Below are 22,111 nucleotides of genomic sequence, written 5' to 3'. Positions count from 1 at the left end.
TATAGAGTGTTGGATCGTTTTGCCGGATAGGTAAAGCTGGAATTGGGCGGGTTCGTGCTTCCTAGAAAAAACGACCATTTCAGTTTTCTCCGTAGAAAATTCGATACCCAGCTTGAGGGCCCACGTGAACAGATTGTTCATGGTATCTTGCAACGACTTTTGCAGAGCGATGGGATTAGTACCCGTGATGGAAATAACTCCATCGTCTGCAAGTTGTCTCAGCGTGCAGTCTCTAGTTAGACAATCATTCATATCATTGACGTAAAAACTGTACAAGAGGGGGCTTAGGCAGGAGCCTTGCGGTAGGCCCATAAAACTGTAACGATAAGATTTTGAGTTGCCATGAGAGAAATTCATGTGCTTTTCTGACAGTAAATTGTACAGGAAATTATTCAGAATTGGTGAAAGTCCACGATTATGAAGCTTCTCTGAGAGAATTTCCATGGAAACTGAATCAAATGCCCCTTTGATATCGAGGAAAACGGAAGCCATTTGTTCTTTGCGAGCAAATGCGATTTGGATTTCAGAAGATAGCAGCGCGAGACAATCATTCGTCCCTTTACCTCGGCGGAAGCCAAACTGCGTATTTGACAGCAAATTGTTCGTTTCGATCCACTTGTCCAAACGAAGTAGAATCATTTACTCTAACAATTTGCGAATACAGGATAACATTGCAATCGGCCTATACGAGTTGTGATCGCAAGCCGGCTTGTTGGGTTTCCGTATGGCTATCACTCTCACTTGTCTCCAGTCATGCGGGACAATATTCAGCTCCAGAAACTTGTTGAACAAGTTCAGCAAACGCTGTTTTGCCAAGTCGGGAAGATTCTTCAACAAGTTGAATTTAATCTTGTCCGACCCCGGAGCTGAATTGTTACATGAGAGGAGGGCAATTGAGAATTCTACCATCGAAAAATTCTTATAGTCGCATTGGAGCGGAATATCGCGTACGACGCTTTGTGCAGGAACAGAATCGGGACAAACCTTCCTTGCAAATTTGAAAATCCAACGGTCAGAGTATTCCTCACTTTCATTGGTATGGTTCCAGCCACGCATTCTCCTAGTCGTATTCCAAAGTGTACTCATAGCGGTCTCCCTTGACAAACCATTGATGAATTTCCGCCAATATCCACGCTTTTTTGCTTTAATCAGACCTTTTAGTTTGGCTTCTTCGATTCCCGTTCTGGTCGGAGGAATTTTTCGTCAAAGAAATTTCCTCCGACTTGCACTGTGATCACGCGTATTCTAGAGCTTGCCACTCAGAATGCATTCAAGGCGTGTTATTTGGCATAGAAATCTCAACTAAGTACTAATAAAAATGACGCAAGTAATACTACGTTGAGACGGCGAAGGTTCTCTAGGAACGTTAGTGCCATTGAAGAAGAAGAAGTTTGGCTTCTAGAGCTTGGTACTTTCGAAACCATTCCACTAATCCAGTTTTCCTGAATTTTTTGAAAGCGGATGATTTTTCAAGGTAGACCTTTGAACACTCCCTGTCCCACCAAAGTGATGGAGGACGACGTCGGAAAGTGGTAGCCTGTACACGTTTCTTTTGAGCTTGAAGTGCGCTTTCGTAAATCAAACTTGATATAAAATTATACTCTTCAAGGGGAGGAAGTTCATGCATCGAAATGATTGCTTCAGATATTAATTCTGCAATTTTTCTCCAGTCAATATTCTTCGTGAGGTCATACGCAATATCGACTGACTCACTAGATTTTGATTCATTGGCGATCGATAAAATTATTGGTAGGTGATCACTACCGTGGGGATCTTGGATTACTTTGCACGTGTAATCCAGGGATAATGAAGAAGAGCAGAGAGATATGTCTAGCATGCTTGTCCGTGCAGGATGGTTGGCTATCATAGTTGCTTCCCCAGTATTTAAAACTGTCATGTTGAAGTTGTCGCACAGATCAAAAATCAACGTGGCACGGTTGTCATCGTAGAGTGACCCCCATGCTGTTCCATGGGAGTTGAAGTCACCTAAGATTAACCGCGGCTCCGGCAATGCCTCGATAATATCAAAGAACTGATGGCGGCCTACCGTAGTCCTGGGAGGAATATATATCGAAGCAATGCAGAGATCTTTGCCATTGATTTGTATCTGGCAAGCGACAACTTCAATGCCTGTAATCGATGGGATAGTGACTCTATAGAAGGAGTGACGTTTTTTGATCCCCAATAGTACGCCACCAAACGAGTCGTTACGATCTAGGCGAATAATGTTGAAATCGTGAAAATTCAGCTCGTCGGATGAACAAAGCCATGTTTCACAGAGAGAAAATACATCACAGTTAGAACTGTGAACTAAAAATTTAAATTGATCTAGTTTAGGGATGATGCTTCTGCAATTCCACTGTATGACAGTGGTCAAATCCTTGACCTCTTGCGCTGAATTAGGCATCGAGGGAAATGAACGTTGCTAAAAAGCCACATTTTTCTTTCAAAAATGTTCTCACAACAGGAAGCAAACATAATACTATGCTTTTAAGAGGATCATTTATATTTAAAGCATTTAAAATGTTATCCACAAGGTCTGAAAGCGCAAGCAGGCCAGGTAGTGGCTGTTGCTTCGACCGCGAAAATGGAACAGACGTGTTCGTTGTTGTTCCGGGAAGTGCTGAAGACCCCTGGTTGGTAGCATGACCACGTAAACCGGGAGGTACTTGCTTCGGCCTATTCTCAGCACGTTCAGTTCGAGGCTTCATTCCAACTTGGGAAGTTTCGGTATTCTTTCTGGGGAGTGATGGAAAAGAAGTAATTTTTCTTTTCCTGATGGCACCCTGTTATGTACCGGAACATCCGGCATTGGGAGCGTCAGCAACAGGCTCGTCGTTCTGCAGAATGGAGTAGGGATTGTCCTGTGTCGTTGGCACGGAACTCTTAAGCATTTCTGCAAAAGTCCGCTTGGAACGTCCTTTTAAGGAACGCTTGATTTTTTCCCCTTGTTGTATGTACACCGGGCATTGAGTAAAATCATGAGGAGTCCCGCCGCAATGAAGACACTTGTGCTCTTTCGCGCAAGGTTTCTCATCATGGCTCTCTCCACAATCTGCGCAACGTTTATTATTGCAACAATAGGCGGCCGTGTGACATACATTTGTTGCATTTCATTACCCGGGGTACAAACAAACGAACAGGTAAACGAAGTGCCCCTATTGCAACGTAATTTGGAAGGGCGGAACCCTCAAAAGTCACACGAAAAGAGTTTGTCCGGTTGAGAATTCTTTTGTCATTTTTATGTGACACAGATTTCAGTCGATCGGATGCAAGAATCTTCACAGTTTTGACGTAGGACTACGTCTTTCATTTCTATACCGGGGTGTAAAATCAATGTTTCGAAAACGAAAGCGTTACGCCGGAGACCGAGATTTTGAGTGTTAATAGCTCCTAAACAACTGAACGAAATGGTATGATAAACACTTCATTCGAGAGATAAAATGTCTACGTGTTCTATACTTGTTACTTTCTGATCCAAAAACTTGTTTCAATAGTCTTAAATTTGCTTTCAAAACAGGTTATTGAAATCACCAATCGGTATATAAGCGAGCGCCGCTCGGAAATCCACTCAGTTCTAATTGAACAGCGATTGGAGCATGTTGTCGCTGTTGTGGTGAAGCTTTTCATTTATCATGAAAGCGCGGATGAACGGTGTCACCAAGAGCCTGTTTGTGCACCTTAGGCCAGAAGGGAATCCATCAGGAGGAGAGTGATGCCACAAACGGTTACCCGGGAAGATCTCGTAGCAGCCGCTACACACACACACATACACGCACGGAATTCTTTCCTTTTGGATGCCATTCAGCATCGAGAAAGATCCGGAAAATAATCTGCCAGTTCCTCTAGGAATTTAAAAATACGTTCATGTGAAAGAGTTTATTTGAATGTTTTCTATCCATGTAACACTGTGACCAAATATGTTTCAATCAAGTGCTATTAACAGATGGTTATCGAGTTAGCATTAACCACTGATGGGCTTCCAGTATCGAGGAAAATGTGGAAATATCCAATCGTTACTGAAAATAATCTGCCAGTACCTCTGGGAATTTTAAATTACATTCATGTGAAAAAATTTATTTTAATGTTTTCTATCCATGTAACACTGTGACCAAATACATTTGGTTTTGTGATTTTTTAATCAATCGCCGCAATTAACAGGATAGCTTCTGAAGATTATTCTTCCCCATCAATAGGATATTTCCGTATCCAATATTGTATGCGCCCGCAATCGATTATTGCTCAGTCCCCGAAAGTTCCGAGCTCAGAAAGTTCATTCCCCTCTAGTTTGCCTTCCAAATTGCCATCGTAAACCACGCCTTCTCTCGATTCAATCACGCACAAAAAGCATACTTAAGCAATATTCTGGTGGTTAGACGCATTCCACATTCTTTGTGTGGACACCGACTGGACAACATCGTTGCTGGACGAGCTGGACGGCGAGGGATCGAGTGCCTTTCTCATGGCAAGAGGGCGGAGGTGGTAGCGCTGGAGTAGAATAGTGTAGAGTTTTCAAAGGGCCTTTCTCAAGGCTAGAGACGAATGAACTGCAAAAGTTTAAAGTCTCTATAATACAATACCTTCCTTCCTTAGACGCATTCATTTTTCGTGAGGACATCGACAAGACAACTTCGTTGCTGAGGGTGCTGGACGGCGAAGGATCGAGATCTGCCCTGAAACGCAAACAGTTTGTTTGAAACTGTGAGGGAGCACAGAGAAGCAGATCCTTCAGGAGAAGAGAAGGTGACCATTGAAGCAGCTGCTGCACACATACATACACGCACGGAATTCTTTCCGTTTGGATGCCGTTCAGCATCGAGAAAGATCCGGAAAATAATCTGCCAGTTCCTCTAGGAATTTAAAAATACATTCATGTGAAAGAGTTTATTTGAATGTTTTCTATTCATGTAACACTGTGACCAAATATGTTTCAATCAAGTGCTATTAACAGGTGGTTATCGAGTTAGCATTAACCACTGGTGGGCTTCCAGTATCGAGGAAAATGTGGAAATATCTAATCGTTACTGAAAATAATCTGCCAGTTCCTCTGGGAATTTAAAATTACATTCATATGAAAGAGTTTATTTTAATGTTTTCTATCCATGTAACACTGTGACCAAATACATTTGGTTTTGTGATTTTTCAATCAATCGCAATTAACAGGATAGCTTCTGAAGATTATTCTTCCCCATCAGTAGGATATTTCCGTATCCAATATTGGATGCATAAAACCTTGTGCCTCCAACGTAACGCTCTCGTTTTCGAAGTTCTCCAAATATTCATTCATTCTGAATGAATTCAGATTCAACATCAAACAAATGATCTCTAAATCAACGATAGTCCTACGTCACCCTTGCGGTTATACCATAGATATAACCCATTTCCTGTTTTTAGTGTGGAGTTCTTGAAGCGACCGACACCACCGATTATCTCTTTTCGGGTCAAACCCTTTTCGGTTATTACGCCGTCTATTTCGACGTTGCAACAGGGTACGTATACACGATACTCAATCGCAAAGAGGTCGCAGCGCGTTATTTTGTTTGCTTGGGTCCTGCTTGAGACGACAACTCGTAGTTTGTCTGGCCCCATCCGTGTAATTTCGGTAACGTCAGAAAAATGTTGAGTTAGTTCCTTCGAGATGCGAATGACATTGAGAGGTTTGGATTTTCGTCTAAAGTACACAATGAATGGGCCTTTGGAGCCTTCAGGGTATTCTTTAGGACGAAAATCCTGTTTCTCGTCGATTTACTCATCTTCGGAACTATCAACTTCGTAAACAGAATTTTCTACTTCAATTTCTGCTTCATCCTCCTGCTCTTCAGGAGGAGGTTCGGTATCAGAAATATTCAATTGCGTCAACGGGGGATCCTTTCCGCCCTCAGCCATATTAGAAAAATCGGCCAACTGTTCGATATGAACAGAATATAATAATTATCAAAATGAATAAGTAAAAAAAAATATTATAAGGTTATGCTGCGGATAGTATTTATATTAATTTATTTTATTTATATAAAATTCTAAAATGAAAAAAAGTTCCAATAAAATTTCAACGGTAATGTAACCAAGAAAAAATAGACACCCCTAATGCCAACGTTTGCCGATTTGGTAAACACACAGATGAACAATGGTGTAAATCGAGCACAGATGGTAGAAGGAATGATAGGAGGACAAAAGAAAAATAAACTTATACTTGCCGCTGCTGTGTGGCGTGTGTGATGAATCTGTCTGAATTGTATCCTCTGCGTCTCGGTCGCGCACCACTTTGAGCTTCGCTCTACTCGCAAGCGCAACCGATGAAAAAAAAACACAGTCTGATTCGATGTGGAAAAAACACCTTTGTTGGTTCGTTTCGAAAACCTGTCCGATCTACTTGCGAGTTATCGAACGAATGGATATGTTTGATATGTTTTGAACAAAATAAGTTTTCATATGTTATTTAATTTGTAGTGATTCGTGAAGAAATATATATATATATTTTTTTTCAAGGCACTATGCAAACCATGAATCTTTACTTATTGATAATCAGTACTAAGTTGAGTTTTAGACATACATCGATCATACATCCGTCGAATCCGGATTAAACCAGACTAGCTAAATTCTGGTTTAAGAGATTCACTTGTACCAGAGCAAGTCATAATAATGTTTCTAACGAAAAGCTCCCGGACTAAACGAGAATTGAACATAAACATCTCACTAAGTTATCAATAATTAATTACGCTGCAAACACCTCAATAAACACAGGGTCCGCCAATCACGACGCTGGAATGGAGACGCATATAACATTATTTATGTCAATCGGGTAACTAAGTTATACGTTTTATTTGGAACATAATTGATAAGTTAATTATATTTATGAATCGAAAAAAAATTAAAACAAACTACAATTTAACTTAGAAATGACGATTCGATGACATATTCAAACATGTTGACTTAAACATGAAAAACGTGAAAAACGACATGTATCTCAGATATTATTAAGTTTAGTTTAATGAATTCATTTTTTTTCAATACATAGCGTTAGTAAACTGCATATCGCGTTGTATAGAGAGGCATGACCAAAAGCATCTACAAAACAGCACAAAGTTCTCGAACAAAAAAAGGCATCAAGGTGCTACGATAAAAATTTGAACGACTTAAACTTGACGCATTTCTTTCAATTTTGTGCGGAATGATGTCTTTGTTTTGATTTTTTTGGTGTTCGGTTATCAAAATGGTGCCTAAGCAAAAATGCAACGCAGCAAAGTTTTACTCGTGCATTGCGAAAGTCCGAAATACTCGCCTGATGACTAATCGAAATCGAAATTATCGAAACGACAATGAATGTGTTATCCTGAATCAGAAGAAATAGAACTCAAAATCCGAAAGCAGCAGTGACGACAAAAAGAGTGATCAACCTCTACAAGCTTAACGCCAGCCTATTCATTTGAAATGTGCGAACAAGCCGAGAGTGTCGTCTAAACTGTGCGTCGAGCTTAAAAAACAATCCGGACTGCAGACTCTCCTCTCTCCTCTCTCCTCTCTCCACTCTCCTCTCTCCACTCTCCACTCTCCTCTCTCCTCTCTCCTCTCTCCTCTCTCCTCTCTCCTCTCTCCTCTCTCCTCTCTCCTCTCTCCTCTCTCCTCTCTCCTCTCTCCTCTCTCCTCTCTCCTCTCTCCTCTCTCCTCTCTCCTCTCTCCTCTCTCCTCTCTCCTCTCTCCTCTCTCCTCTCTCCTCTCTCCTCTCTCCTCTCTCCTCTCTCCTCTCTCCTCTCTCCTCTCTCCTCTCTCCTCTCTCCTCTCTCCTCTCTCCTCTCTCCTCTCTCCTCTCTCCTCTCTCCTCTCTCCTCTCTCCTCTCTCCTCTCTCCTCTCTCCTCTCTCCTCTCTCCTCTCTCCTCTCTCCTCTCTCCTCTCTCCTCTCTCCTCTCTCTTCCTCCTCTCTTCTCTCTCCACTCTCGTCAAAAAAAGTTATGCAAATATAGATTTAATAACAAATTATTTTTTTTTATCCCATTTATTTATTAGGCTCATTAGCATTTAGCTGTAACAGAGCCGGGTTTAATCGTGTACATGTACATATGTTTATGTTTCTATGAATTGTGAATTACACAGTAGTTAGTAGTAGCCATTTAGGCGTTAAGTTTTCTGTTCCATTACATTATGGTAAATTACACAGTAGTAGCCATTTAGGCGTAAGGGTATTCTTTCTGTTCATCCATTGTTCAACAGACCGGACAGCGGAGACAGTTGATATTGAACATTGTTGAGTTATTTATAGAACAGCAGCCCGATGTTTCTTGCAGAGCAGAGCAGTTGTATGGATGTATCGATCTTTGTTCCACCGTGGATCGATTTTCATCGCTGATGATGGTTGCGTGGACGTAGTTATTCTATAACAACACAAAGATGGTCAATTGAGGGCCCTGAGTTTGAACTCACGATCGATCGCTTGGTAAGCGAACGCGTAACCAAGTAGCTACGAAGACCCCCCTCATCATTATAACAAATTATATAATAATTCTAAAACAATAATTATATTGGACCACATTTTTTATATTTTCACCAATCCTTTTGAGCGAAGTTTGCCAATGTTTTGTGAAAGTGGCTCAGTCGAAGTGGTAATGGAAAAAATATCGCGAAAGAAAAAGTGCATTTTTCAGAATTTATTTTTCAAAGTTTTTCTAGACTTACCATAGATGCCCTTATTGACTTATTAGGTGCACAACGATATTTGTCGATAAGCTTCAAGCAGCAATTTCTGGTCAATTTTGAAATACTCGGAAGTTTACGGAGATAAAGTTCTAAACTGCGAAAAAAAGGAAAATATTTTGAATCGCATCGTTAAGGATAATGACAAAATTGTAAGGGGTTGTATCTAGGACACGACCGCATATTTTCGAGGTAGAACTACGCAATTATATTATGCAATCCACTTGTTTACCATTTCGAACATTATTTTAGAATGCATCGAAATTTTTGTGATAGATTATGTTCTTCGTTACAAATAAATTTGATGAACGTCCTTTTACGTTTGATATGATGCCTAGGACTAGCAAAATATGTGAATGGAAGAATTGTCGAACGATCATTGTATTTTACATTTCCCTCTAAAATTAGTGCACATCTCACGTTTACGTAGTTCTCGAACCGCGAAAGTTCATTCAGAATTTTTTGTTGTTGCTTTATACACATTGTTTTTTTTTTGTTTTTTAAATATAAAAGAAAAATAATTTTTTTTGTTATCTTTCTTATGGTCAAAAACATATTTTTCACCTACAAAACAAAAAAAAGGGTGTCAGGTAGCTGATAGAAGATCATATTAGATGAAAAACATTGTTCCACTAATATGGTCAAATCTCTACAATGGCAGATTTATTGAACTTTTCTTGTTTTGGGCTCTGTTTGTCTAAGACTGGCATTAGTTTTTTTTAAAAAAGTGAAAATTCGGTAATGGCTACAGTTGAAAAACATTGAAATTGATGGTACATTTTAGAAGTAAAAAGAAAAGTAAGTGATTTCTTGGGCATTTTCTATCAATTCCCTTCCAAAAATGCACGATAAATTTGATTGTGTCTAACAACTAAATTAATTCTGTTTATAATCGAGTCTAAGATTGTATACAATCGATGCATAAATAATAGAGTTGACCCCACGTGGTCTATTTATCAGATACAGTTCCTGCCGACTTTTTCTTGATCTCGTCGATGATTTAGTGTATGTGTAACCGATGGGTTTGATGAAAAGCCCCAAGCCCCTCGTTGTTAATACTACCACAAAGCGTTGAAATTATTCAAATTTTTATGTTTTTTAACGATTTTCCTCAAAGAGAAATTATGATCATGGTTTGTCCACCTCTGATCATGGTTTGTCCAAAAAATGATCATGATTTGTCCGGTTTTAGAAATCACAATTTTTGAATGACAAAAATGGAATTTTCAAGTAAATGTTGCATTTATCTTGCTTGAGTTTACTGTCATCATATTGATCCATTCATAATTTAGAATTTTTTCAGAATATTGTGTTTTCTTGGGAATTTTAAAAGTGTTTATCTTAACACACTCAACACAGAGAAACTTTATTTCTGCTATGCGCAAAGGACACAATAAACAAACTACAGCGCGCCAAGTGGTTACCATAGAAATCATGTAGACAAAACAACATTAGTGAATCGGACAACTCATGATCAGTATTGAGTTCATCGAAATGAGTTAATTATATGGTTTAGCTATGTAAATCTGACAAATTTGGCTCCATTTTCTTGATTAATTCTCGAGTTATGCAGAAATTTGTGTTTCATTTCTATGGCAGATCCCCCTTCTTCTTAGAAAGATGGGAGGAGTGTTGAACCACCTTAGAAATGTTTCTTGGCCCCTAGAACCTCCACATGCCAAATTTGGTTCCGTTTGCTTAATTAGTTCTTGAATTATGCAGAAATGTATACTTCATTTGTATGACAGTCCCCCACATCCCCTCAGAGAGAGGGGAGGAGTGTCTATTCACCATAGAAACGTTTCGTATCCCCTAAAACTTCGCATGCCATTTACTTGATTAGTTTTCGAGTTATACAGAAATTAGTCTTTTATTTGTATGGCAGTTCCCCCTTAGAGAGAGAGTTGGAGTGTCTAACCACCATAGAAACATTTATTGCACCCTAAAATCTTCACATGCCTTATTTGGTTTCCTTATCTTGATTAATTCTCGAGTTATGCAGAAATTTTTGTTTCATTTGGCAGCCCCTCCTTAGAGAGGTGGGAGGAGTATCTAACCACAATAGAAACATTTATTGCATCCTAAAACCTCCATATGCTTAATTTGGTTTTATTTACATGATTAATTTTCGAGTAATGCAGAAATTTGTGTTTCATTTGTACGAAAGCTCTTTTTTAGAGAGAGGGGTGGAGTGTCTAACCACCACAGAAACATTTATTGCACCCTAAAACGTCCATATGCCTAATTTGGTTTCATTTGCTTGATTGATTCTCGAGTAATGCAGAAATTTATGTTTCATTTGTATGGCAGCCCCCTCCCCCTCAGAGAGGGGGGAGGGGTGTCAAACTGTCACGGAAACCTTCCCCGGTCCCGAAAACTCCTACATACCAATTTTCATGTCGATCGGTTCAGTAGTTTTCGAGTCCATAAGAATCAGACAGACAGACAGACAGACAGACAGACAGAAATGTATTTTTATGCATATAATTAGATTATATGGTTCAGCTATGTAAATCTGATAATATTGGTGTGCAAGCATGATGTTTACAATATCTATAAGTGTTACAATCCAGAAAAGATCTGGATATGTACCAAATAATCATCTGGTGGTTGATTAAAAGTTAGCTCAAACGAGGGGCGCTTTGACACCAATAGAACGATATTATAAACCTTTAAAACATGTGAATCTGCAAAAATATTCTATAAAACTATTTTATTTATATATTTTTATACCTGATTTGATACAGGTACGCCGAACAAGAGCAATCAAAAAATGAACAAACCATGATCATATTTTCGACTGGACAAACCCACATCATTCAACTTACATTGAGACGGCAAAGTTTCTCTAGGAACGTTAGTGCCATCGTCTCAACAGAGTATATTTTTAAGATTTCTCATACAACTTTAAGGATTATATTTAAACTAGGACATTGACAACTAATTCAGTGTATTAATCTAATCGCATTGTGTACATTGTACATTGCAAATATCAACCGTATCGAAACAAACAATCATTGTATGATGGCTCATCGTCATCGATCGAATTTTGTTGCTCTCCAGGATCAACGAGATACGATTACATTAATTTATGTGATTCGCTAACTTAATCTGTACAATTATTTTTCCCGAAACATTGCATTGTACAGTCTTACGGAAGCTCGCGCATGCAGTGACTTCACGCGTGCTCGTTCGATAGAGATATAATCGACTTGTTTACGTTACGGCATCGAAAGCCCGCCACATAAACTATTATCATCGCTAGAAGTGTATGAATAAGAATAGAAACAACGCAAACAAAAACCGGCGGCGAAGAAATCCCGGTACGAGTGACGTAAGCCCCTTCTCGCGTATGGATTCCATGGTGCTTCCTCACAGCTGCATTATATGTACCCTTGAAATACTAATAAACAGTATGTAAGCATGGATGATAATAGAATAATCGTATGAGCTCTAGGAATAAAATGGAGCAGCCAGCGCAACCACTTCCCGTAAAAGTTCTGTCGACCAGGGCGCAGTGAAGTGGCCTTCGCTGGGCCGTGCGGATGAGCGTAATTGTTGTTTTTGTTATTATGAGATATGATGTTATTGTACGGTTATTAATCTGCACTATTTGCTGGGGCCGATAAGGAACTACAGGTTGGCTGATGGTGCCTCGGGTAGGGATGATCAATGGTTTTCAACACATATTTCTATTCGAATGAATTTGTGACTCGAACAATTTCAAACATTATTCAAACTATTTTTGGCATAATAATAGTTTGATACATTTTGTAAACCTTTTATAACGCCTTACATACGATTCAGCATAATTCTAGTTGCTGCATACATACTTGAAGATCGAACATCCATAGTTACAGCTAGTGAGAAGGTTGTCTCTACAACTTGATAAGAAATTAGCGCTTTCGGGAATCAACAACTGTGAAGGGAATAAGATAGAGCGAGAGCGAGAAACTTCAACGGGAGCATGACCGATCGGAAGGCCACTCGTTCGATGGAACAAATTGGTGTTTGTTATGGAATAAACGGCACGCGGCTAGCAAAGCTTACAGGAAGAACGCGAAAACGTGATTACTATGAGACAAGTGTTTGATTCATTCGACTCGGTGACTTGTCAAGGATAATATGGTTAGATAATGGTTTAGTTTGGAGAGAGATTTCGATTAACATCTATTAATTATATTATTATTGATTAATTTCATAGAGAGAATATTATGTTATAATTCTTTTGTAAACTTGATATGCATAATCTTATGACTGATGACAAATTCAAGATATAATAAGGTCTCTTTCGTTTGAACTAGTGAAATCTTTTACAATCTATCAATCTATAATCTACAATATCCTCTTCATTAAACATAACATTTCGTTAATACTTAATGACAGAATAGTTTTAAAAAATACATGCAATAGTTACAATAGAGGTGTTCAGAAGAATTTAAATTAGTTTTGTATTTGCCATTGAGAAATTTAATTCCTTTCTCCTTAGTGCTTGGTTGAGAATTTAAAATAGCACACCGTGATAGAATTCATGGGTTATAAGTTCAAATATTTTCACCGGTACTAGTTGGAATAATGTTATATTGCACAATAAAATTTATAAACATTGTCAATTATATTGAGATATTGAATATGATATTCAGTAGCCGTATGTATCAACTTATCAAGAATAAAAAAAGAAACCAAATTTCGTTTTTGGAAAAAAAAAATAGGAAGCTGCCTTACTGACGTAAGACTATTTATTTATTTCGATTGATGCTTGTTTATCACTCCGGATATGGAAATTTTAGAACTTCTTTTTAGTTAAATGTTTTGTTGTTCCTGAAAAGAGCCGATGCTTCGAGTGGTTTTGAAGAATTTGGATAATGCAGCTCACAGACATATAATACTCTCAAGAGTTATCGGAGCGTAGTCTCTGAGCTTTATGAACAACAGCAGTCTCGCCGGTTGATCGATAATTGGCACATACTTTTGATATTCACAAACATATGTAGATGTAGAAAGTTAGAAAGTGGTCTCTCAACTCTATTATGAACAAAAAATATCTCCGGTTGAAATGCATTGGACTCATTGATTCAAGAAGTTGCTGAAATTGCGATCGGCAGGGCTCTCTGTTCTTAATAAAAATCGCATCATTGAGATCCTCGACACCCATGTACCACGGTTGAGCGCTCTATAAAAAAAATTGAGACGTTATACGGAACGTACAAAAACGCGTGCGGATAATCGGATAATCAAGATAAACGAGTAGGAGTTCTATAGCCGCATCAAACAAAAACGAAAAAATTACGATGATGGTCCTTCTGAAATTGGCGAAGTTCAACAGATTTTACAAAATTACTTACTAATAGCGAATTCGTTTTTGTTCAGTTTCAACCTCAGTGCCGCACTAACTGCTGTCAAAACGTTTTTTATTCAGTCAGTTTTGCACTCAGTGTCGCACTGGTTCGCCCCGAAAGCTGTTAGTTTCCAACTGAGATGTTTCACGGGTTGGCACTCAGGTTCACCAATACAACTATACCGAACTGTCAAGTTCCGAGTATATTTTGGAAAATCTAAAAATAAAAACTATGAAGATGAAAAACCTGCTGCTTTTGCTTCTGTATTATTGGAATCGTAATCCAATTCGGATTCTGATTTTGAAAGTATATTCGAGCAGACGGCATTAAGCTACGTGTGCTTTCATTGGGAGGCGAAAATAATGATGGATATTCAGGTGGAATAAACCTGCTTTCAAAATCAAAATTATGAATGAAAATTTACTTTAACGTATCGAATATTTATTTCATGTGATGAAATAAGAGGTTTTTTTTCGATATCACAGAAACATATTGAGCGAAAACTGTGGCTAATGATGATTTTATATTATAATAGTAATTATTTGTGGAAAAACCAGGAAATGCATCGACAAATGGTTAAGTAAGTGTCAGAACTACATGTTTTAAGTAATAAAACAATATGAAGTGAAAACATTCATTCAAACTTTTATATTTTTACACTGCACTTGGCCCTGCTGATCTGATAGAGAATAATTTACCTCCCAAGCATTAATATCGCCATTAGACGTCGACACTGTACATTTATCGTCGCGAATATAAACAAATCAGACTATATAACGCACACCAACAAAACACCGCATTCGTGAAACTGAAAACGTTTTTTTATTACAGAGTCAGTTTGGCACTGACTCAGTTTTAAAAACGAATTCGCTATAAAGATACTAAAAATGTACAAGATACACGATGGAGTCATCGAATTCATGGAACACGCAATAAGAAACTGGAGCACTTCGCTTAGTATCAGCGATGGAACAACTATTTTGAGATCCAGAACTCTCAATATTCGCAGGGGAATATTTCATGATGACTCATTTAGTCCTTTGTGGTTTTGCATTGCGATGATCCCTCTGAGCAAAGCACCCAACCAAAGCAGCTGATGAACCAGGAACAATATTTGTTTTTGCAGTATTAGAGTGACTTTCAACCTTTAGGCTGGTTCGTCACTTGGATCATGGCTTTACTCTTACTGCAAAGGAATATCGGGAGTGAGAATTGAACTCGTGACCTTCAGCGTGAGAGGCACGGATGTTAAACACTGCGCCAAAACGCGTCTCCACGAACCACAAAAGATATAAAGGGTGTGTCATATCAAATTGCATCACGGAAAAAACGCTGTAGAAATTTAATTTTTAGGAATTATGTCTTCAGCTTTCGCTTATAATTAAATAAGAGTGTATAGATCACGTTGGCCATGCTTCACTGTCAATTTTTCGTAAATTTGGAAAAATGACGTCGAACGAAAAAGAGCGTGAATTAATCCTGTGCACTCATTTCGAGAATCCGGAGTTGTCACATCGGGACATCGGTAAGATGCTGGGAATCGTCCAATCCACGGTCAGCAGAGTACTGAAACGATACTTCGAGAACCTAACCATCGACCGGAAGGTGAAGAACGGCAAAAATGGATGCTCCGTCAGTGAAAAAGATCACAAGCGCGTAGTTAAGCAGTTTAGACGTGATCCGAGAAGTTCGGAGGAGATTCGCAAGCAGAAACTATCCAAGTTTGCCAAAAAGTACATGGTGTGGCAAGCGATCTGCTCTTGCGGAAAGCGGAGTGCCCCCTTCGTGATGACCGGCACGGTAAACGGGCAGGTTTACCTTAAGGAGTGCCTACAGAAGCGCTTACTACCACTATTGAAGCAGCACGAGGGCCCGACCATCTTCTGGCCGAATCTCGCTTCGTGCCACTATTCAAAGGACGTGTTGGAGTGGTACGAAGCCAACGGGGTCACCTTCGTGCCAAAGGAAATGAACCCGCCCAACGCGCCGGAGCTTCGCCCAATAGAGAAATATTGGGCGATTATGAAGCAAGTCCTCCGGAAGAACCCAAAAGTTGTCAAATCGGAGGCGGACTTCAAGAGAAAATGGAAAGGATCGGTCTACTGGGCGAATTTCTACAGCGTTTTTTCCGTGATGCAATTTGATGTGACACACCCTTTACAATATAAAACGGTTCTCTATGAGATATATTTTTTTTTATTATTATTTTATTTGATCCATCTGACTTACAGTCTACATGAATATAAATATAAATCGAAAAACCAAATCTTCATGGTCAAATTGGCCAACGGCGCCAAGGTTGACCAAATTTGGATACCGTTAGCGTTTCTATCAGTTTCTTCGAAACCATCTAGGGATTGTTAACCGGTTTTACCGTTACCGATTTTACCGGTAATACCGGGTCATTTTCCATTACCGAAATACCGATAATTTTACAATCAATAACCGGTAATTTCTTGCGCCGGTTAGTGACCATTCTATCCTGGATTCCTCGAGTCGAGAAAGACGCACCACGCTAGATATGGGGTACAGACTAGGGGGGCGTTGCTGATTAATGGTCAGCTGCATCCCAATAGGAAGTATCCCGTGTCGGGCGCACGTACAGAGCATCGAAGACTGCAACATACCAATTATGAGAACACTTGTAATACTAAACTCGAGCCAGCCGCGAGTTACATATTACTAACATAGTTGTAAGACAAAAATTGTCAAAATATTGGACTCCCGGCCCCGTCAGGCTAACGCCACATGTGCCTTAATAAAATATATATTTTGGAAAAAAAAACCGGTAATTTCGGTATTTTTTTTCGCCATGAATAATAATTGCCTTTATGCCGCTTTGAAATATTACTCGAGAATCAAATCAGATCTATGACTTCCGACCTACGACCTAAGAACTTCAGTTCAAAAAATCGCTGCTCGACCTGAAAACGAAACACAAGATTCAGCTTCAGCGATGAAGAACTGACAGCGATAAAGAAATTGGTTGGTGCCCTCGAACCAGTTCTGGTCGCTGTTGAACTGCTGAAGAAATGCACCCTTTATGAAGCTGACGTCAGATTGCAATTTATGCTAGAATAGCTATCGGAGCAACTATAGGAAATTGCGAAGCGGCTGCTCGAAGCCCCGATTGGAAAGATTGCAGAAAGACGTTTTGTATATGCAGATTTGTTCCCATATATCAGGGATGGCCAAACGGTAGTCCTCGCCCGCGTAGGTACTCCTTGGCGCCCGCCACCTGGTCTGGATGGTGACACTATCCAAACACAATGGATTCAGATGTAAAACTATATATTTCTTCTTGAAAGTTTTCGTTTAAGTATTTTTTCTCAGATTGTTAGTTATTTAGGCATATCATTTGTTAAATCACCAATTGAAAATTCTGGAAACATCCGGCATAAGGTTTCGAGATTCAATAGTAACTACATTTTTGGAGAAAACTTCGATTTTGAAGACTGCGAATGCGAGTTATAATGAAGTATTGTTATTTTTATTTTTAAACTATGTGAATGTGATTTAATTATGCAGATTTCTTTTATGAAATATATTCATGAATAGAACAACATTGATGAACGAGAAATTTGAAATTTCTAAAATTAAATATTGAACTATGAATAATAGAATAAAATTATGCTCTATTTTGCGGTCGGGTGAAATCTGTCGGTATAATTCAACTGTTTGGTTTACTTGTTGCGTTTCTGATATTCTGCTTTGGGAGAAAAATCCCAAATTTCGTTTCAAAATATACAATTGACCGTTCGATGTAATTTACATAATAGGATTCAATATTTCTGACAGATATTTCTTATACCTCACGGTAATTGAGAAATATAATAATCATGTTGGATGTATTTTTATGGAAAATAAATGTTTTGAATCTTCAGAGGTGCAATTTTCTTAAAAAAATCAACGATATCGATTGATGAGATTTTACACAAAATAAAGTTTTATTTATCAATGATTTAGTAACCGATAATTATTTTCCCTTTAATTAACCATCCAGTACTCGAGCATCTCACAGACCGGGAATCAATAATTCTGCTCTGAAAAGGCTGAATTAAATGACTATTGAAACTGAATGAAGTTGAAGAAAAAATATTTTCTGGAGTTTGAAGATTCAATTATATTTTTTTTTACTTTAAATTCAATACCATCACGCCTAGAAAAACGAATATACGAGTTATGATTTTGCGCGCGAGTACAGGAAAGTTAAAACTAGAGATGAAACGGACATCCGGTAGCTATCCGGCCAATATTTGCTACCTGGCCGGGTACCGGATAGTGACAGGATATTACAAAAAAAATCTTATTAACTTAAGATAAATCATAAAACAATAAACAAATAAAATCTTTCACAAGTAAATAAGGTGTGAATACTGACATGTCAGAAATGTCATTATGTTATCAATGTGTTATAATTTTATTATATATTAAATATTAATTATTATCAACTCTTAACAGTATTAACTTTATAACAGTACTCAAAATTAACCAGTGGTAAATTAAGGTGAATAATGATGGTGATGAAATGAGGAATTTCCAGCAGAACATCGAAGTGAAATCGGTGTTCTTTGGGCGGTCTCGTCTTTGTCCAGATAATTTTTTGATGCAACAACATGCAAAACTACCTCGGATATATAAAGGTATAATAAAAATATGAAAGCAATAATAAAATATTTAAAAGCGAACTACTTCTACCGCCGGTCGCATAATAATTCAGATTTGATTTGTAGTGAAGTAAGTGTACCCCCTCTCAGATTACCATCTCTGAAAACAACTGAAAACAAAGTACCGTTCTGAATCATATTTCGGACGCTTAAGGCATATGATGCAGAAAACAGATCTAAACTTCATGCACATGTATTATTTGGTTGATATTTTTAATAAATTAGTTCAATGTGCTTTTAAGCTTTCTACTTTGAAAACATAAAAAAATCATCGAACAACAATGATGAGAACTGATGAAACACGGGAGAAATTTAAATATTTATGAACGGGTGAATTCTACCTACTCACGCTAAGGAAACGTCAAACACAAACGATAATGAGTATTGTTGATAGATTTTTGCCGATTATGTTACAATTCAAATGTAGTTCTCATGTGAAATAATAGTGAAACCAAGGGATTACTCTAAAGAAGCAATTGTGATATTAATTTGATATTTATATCATCAGTGCATTAAGCATTTCAAGATATTAGAACAAAGTGTCCGAAATATGATTCAGAACGGTACAACTTACAAAAATCTCAATATTATGATATAAAATCATTATCATGAAAAAAAAACTGTTCCAGATTCCTTGTAGAAAACTTGATACACTATCAAATAGGATATTTATTCAGAACGAAAAATTCAATATTCGTTCATAATTATTATTTAAAAATGTGTTTATTTATTTCTAAAATTTAACGCTTCATTTGCCTCATATTCGCCTGTCATTTCTCTTAGTCTTGTATAAGCTAATAAAAGGTTAAGGCTCGAGGTTGGCCGGATATCTGTTATCCGGTATCCGGCCAAACCATTATCCATTTCATCACTAGATAAAACTTTGTTTTATCATGTTGTACTACATTCAATTTCTAATGACTTTTTGATACAGTCAACGTTGGTAGACCGCAGCCTAACATTTGAACAATTAGTCGTCCGTAATGCCCAAAAGTTAGACCACCCCTGTCGTATATGAATAATTATTCTGCTCGTGATCATGAGACAATTAATTATGACTTTAAGGTCTCCTATCAAACGTTGCATTGATCAATGCAGCAGTAAGCTCTAAAAGTCTTGCGAAGACAGTTTGCATGTAAAATTTGAAACATAAAAGTTAGAGCAAAAAACATTTTTTTTCATGGTGACCCTAACGTAACTTACAAAAAAGGCTACATCGGTTATTTCAAGAGATAGAGAAAAACTTTGTTCCACAAAGATGTCTCAAATAATTGGAGCTACAACATTGTCGAACTATGTTTCCCTCTATCTATAAAGGTAAGAAAGTTAGATTTTCTATTTCACCGAAAAGTTTGGTCACCCTATTTTTGACAACATTAAAACGAGCGCTCTATCATCAGTAACAACTTTGTCTAAGATAGTTTTTGTCTAAAGAATAACTGTCGAGCTCTGAATGTTAATTTCCACTTAAATGCATCTCCTGGACCATTGTGCAATGATATTCGGTAGACGACAGACTTAACATTCTCTGCGTCCTTAAGTATTACTTCAACCAACAAAAACTTGCAAAATGTTTTTTTTTTGTAAGCTAATCATCCTAAATAAAAGCCGTTTCTTCAAAAAAATTGGGTATTTTAAAGCATGTTTTTACCGATGATTTACCGGTTTTACCGGTAATGAAATTTTCACTACCGAATAACCGGTAATGCAATCCCTAAAACCACACTAGACTAGATAAAATAGATATTATTGGGCTTGCTATTGAGAGTACGATGAAGGTGTGCAAGTTGAGACGATGAGTTCTCTTTGAGAACATCAGTGCCTTTGAAGTGGAAGGAGATTGCCTACTTTGAATTTTCATCCATCAAAATGTGTTGCATTACTGAAAAAAAATTAAGTTGAAGCAGAACATTATCTGTCAATTCGCTGTAGTGAACACTTACGATTCATAATCTAGCATAAGGGTGTTCATACGAGGTATAGTTATTAAATACCGAGACTGGTTACGAAAAAGGGTTATATTTTAAAAATTAGGGTACAACGATATGCTCCCTTCCAATATACTCCCCTTGGCTCCTCACACACACCTTTCCATACGTTTTTTCCATTGTTCGAAGCAGTGCTGAAACTCTTCTTTTGTGATGGCGTTCAGAAGCCGCGTCGCTTTTCCCTTCGCCTCTTCTACGGACTGAAATCGGGTACCTTTCAACACGGATTTGATCTTGGGGTCGCATGGGGCTAGATCTGGCGAGTATGGGGCATGTTCGAGCACTGGAATGCCCTTATCGGCCAAAAATTGCTTCACCGACAGCGCGTTATGGGCAGGTGCGTTGTTGTTCGTGTTTTTCGTCACAAATGATTTCCGGCGCGCACTACAAACCACGTTCCATTCAAACCACTGCTGCTCGCAAACTACTATAGTGACAAAAACGTGTTTTCGTACGTTTATAGCAGACACTTTAAGCTACCGAACGCACTATTCGTTTCCCCCGCACCTCTCTAGAGCGACCTTCAGGTGCGCAGTCTCGTTATTTAATAGATATACCTCGTATACTGTTTTGATTTTTTAATTTTTTTTTATTTAGTGCAATACACTAAATTCAAATCTCTATTGTCAACAAATGGTCTGTTTGAAGCTAGCGATTGACCAAAAACGTCCAAATTTGGCCAATAGAAGAGATGTCGTGTTTCATCAAGACAATGCAAGGCCACACAACTCAGGGATGTTGATTGGGATGTTTTAATACGTCCATCATATAGTCCCGATCTGTCACCAAGCGTATACCACCTTTTTCTCGCATTGCAAAACCTCCTGAGTGATAAGAAGTTGGGATCAAGAGAAGATTGTGAAAATCTATTGCAAGAGTTTTTCACCAATAAGGACCAAGACTTCTATGAGAGAGGCATTATGAAACTTCTTTTAGAATGGCAAGTAATTTAACAACAAAACGGTACATATTTGGCCCAAATCGGACAATCCGAAGCGTATTAAAAAAGTTTTGAATTTCACGCAAAAATAATGGATTTTTCCTCATCCTAATATAATCAGTAAATTTCACGAATTTCTTGAATTATAGAAATTTAATTTCCTTTTCCGAAAATATACGACGAATTGCAACTGGTACGGATAATATTAGGCTGTCAAAGAATTTTTTTTGAATTTTCATTTGTTCATAAAATTAGTTACAATCATGTGTTTTAAGTCAAATATGCGCCGTTTTGTTCGATGACTTGTTCCCAACGAGATGCCAACTTCATAATACCCCTGTTATAGAAGCTCGCTTCCTTATTGGCAAAAAACTCGGATAGCCAATTTTCACAGGCCTCTTTTGTGGCTAACTTCTGACTACCTAGCTCGTTCGCCATGGACAAAAACAGGTGGTAGTCACTTGGTGCAAGGTCCGGACTATACGGCGGAT

Source organism: Toxorhynchites rutilus, chromosome 3, assembly GCF_029784135.1.
Source record: "Toxorhynchites rutilus septentrionalis strain SRP chromosome 3, ASM2978413v1, whole genome shotgun sequence".
Classification (NCBI taxonomy): Eukaryota; Metazoa; Arthropoda; class Insecta; order Diptera; family Culicidae; genus Toxorhynchites; species Toxorhynchites rutilus.
Note: the sequence above shows the minus strand (reverse complement) of the source record.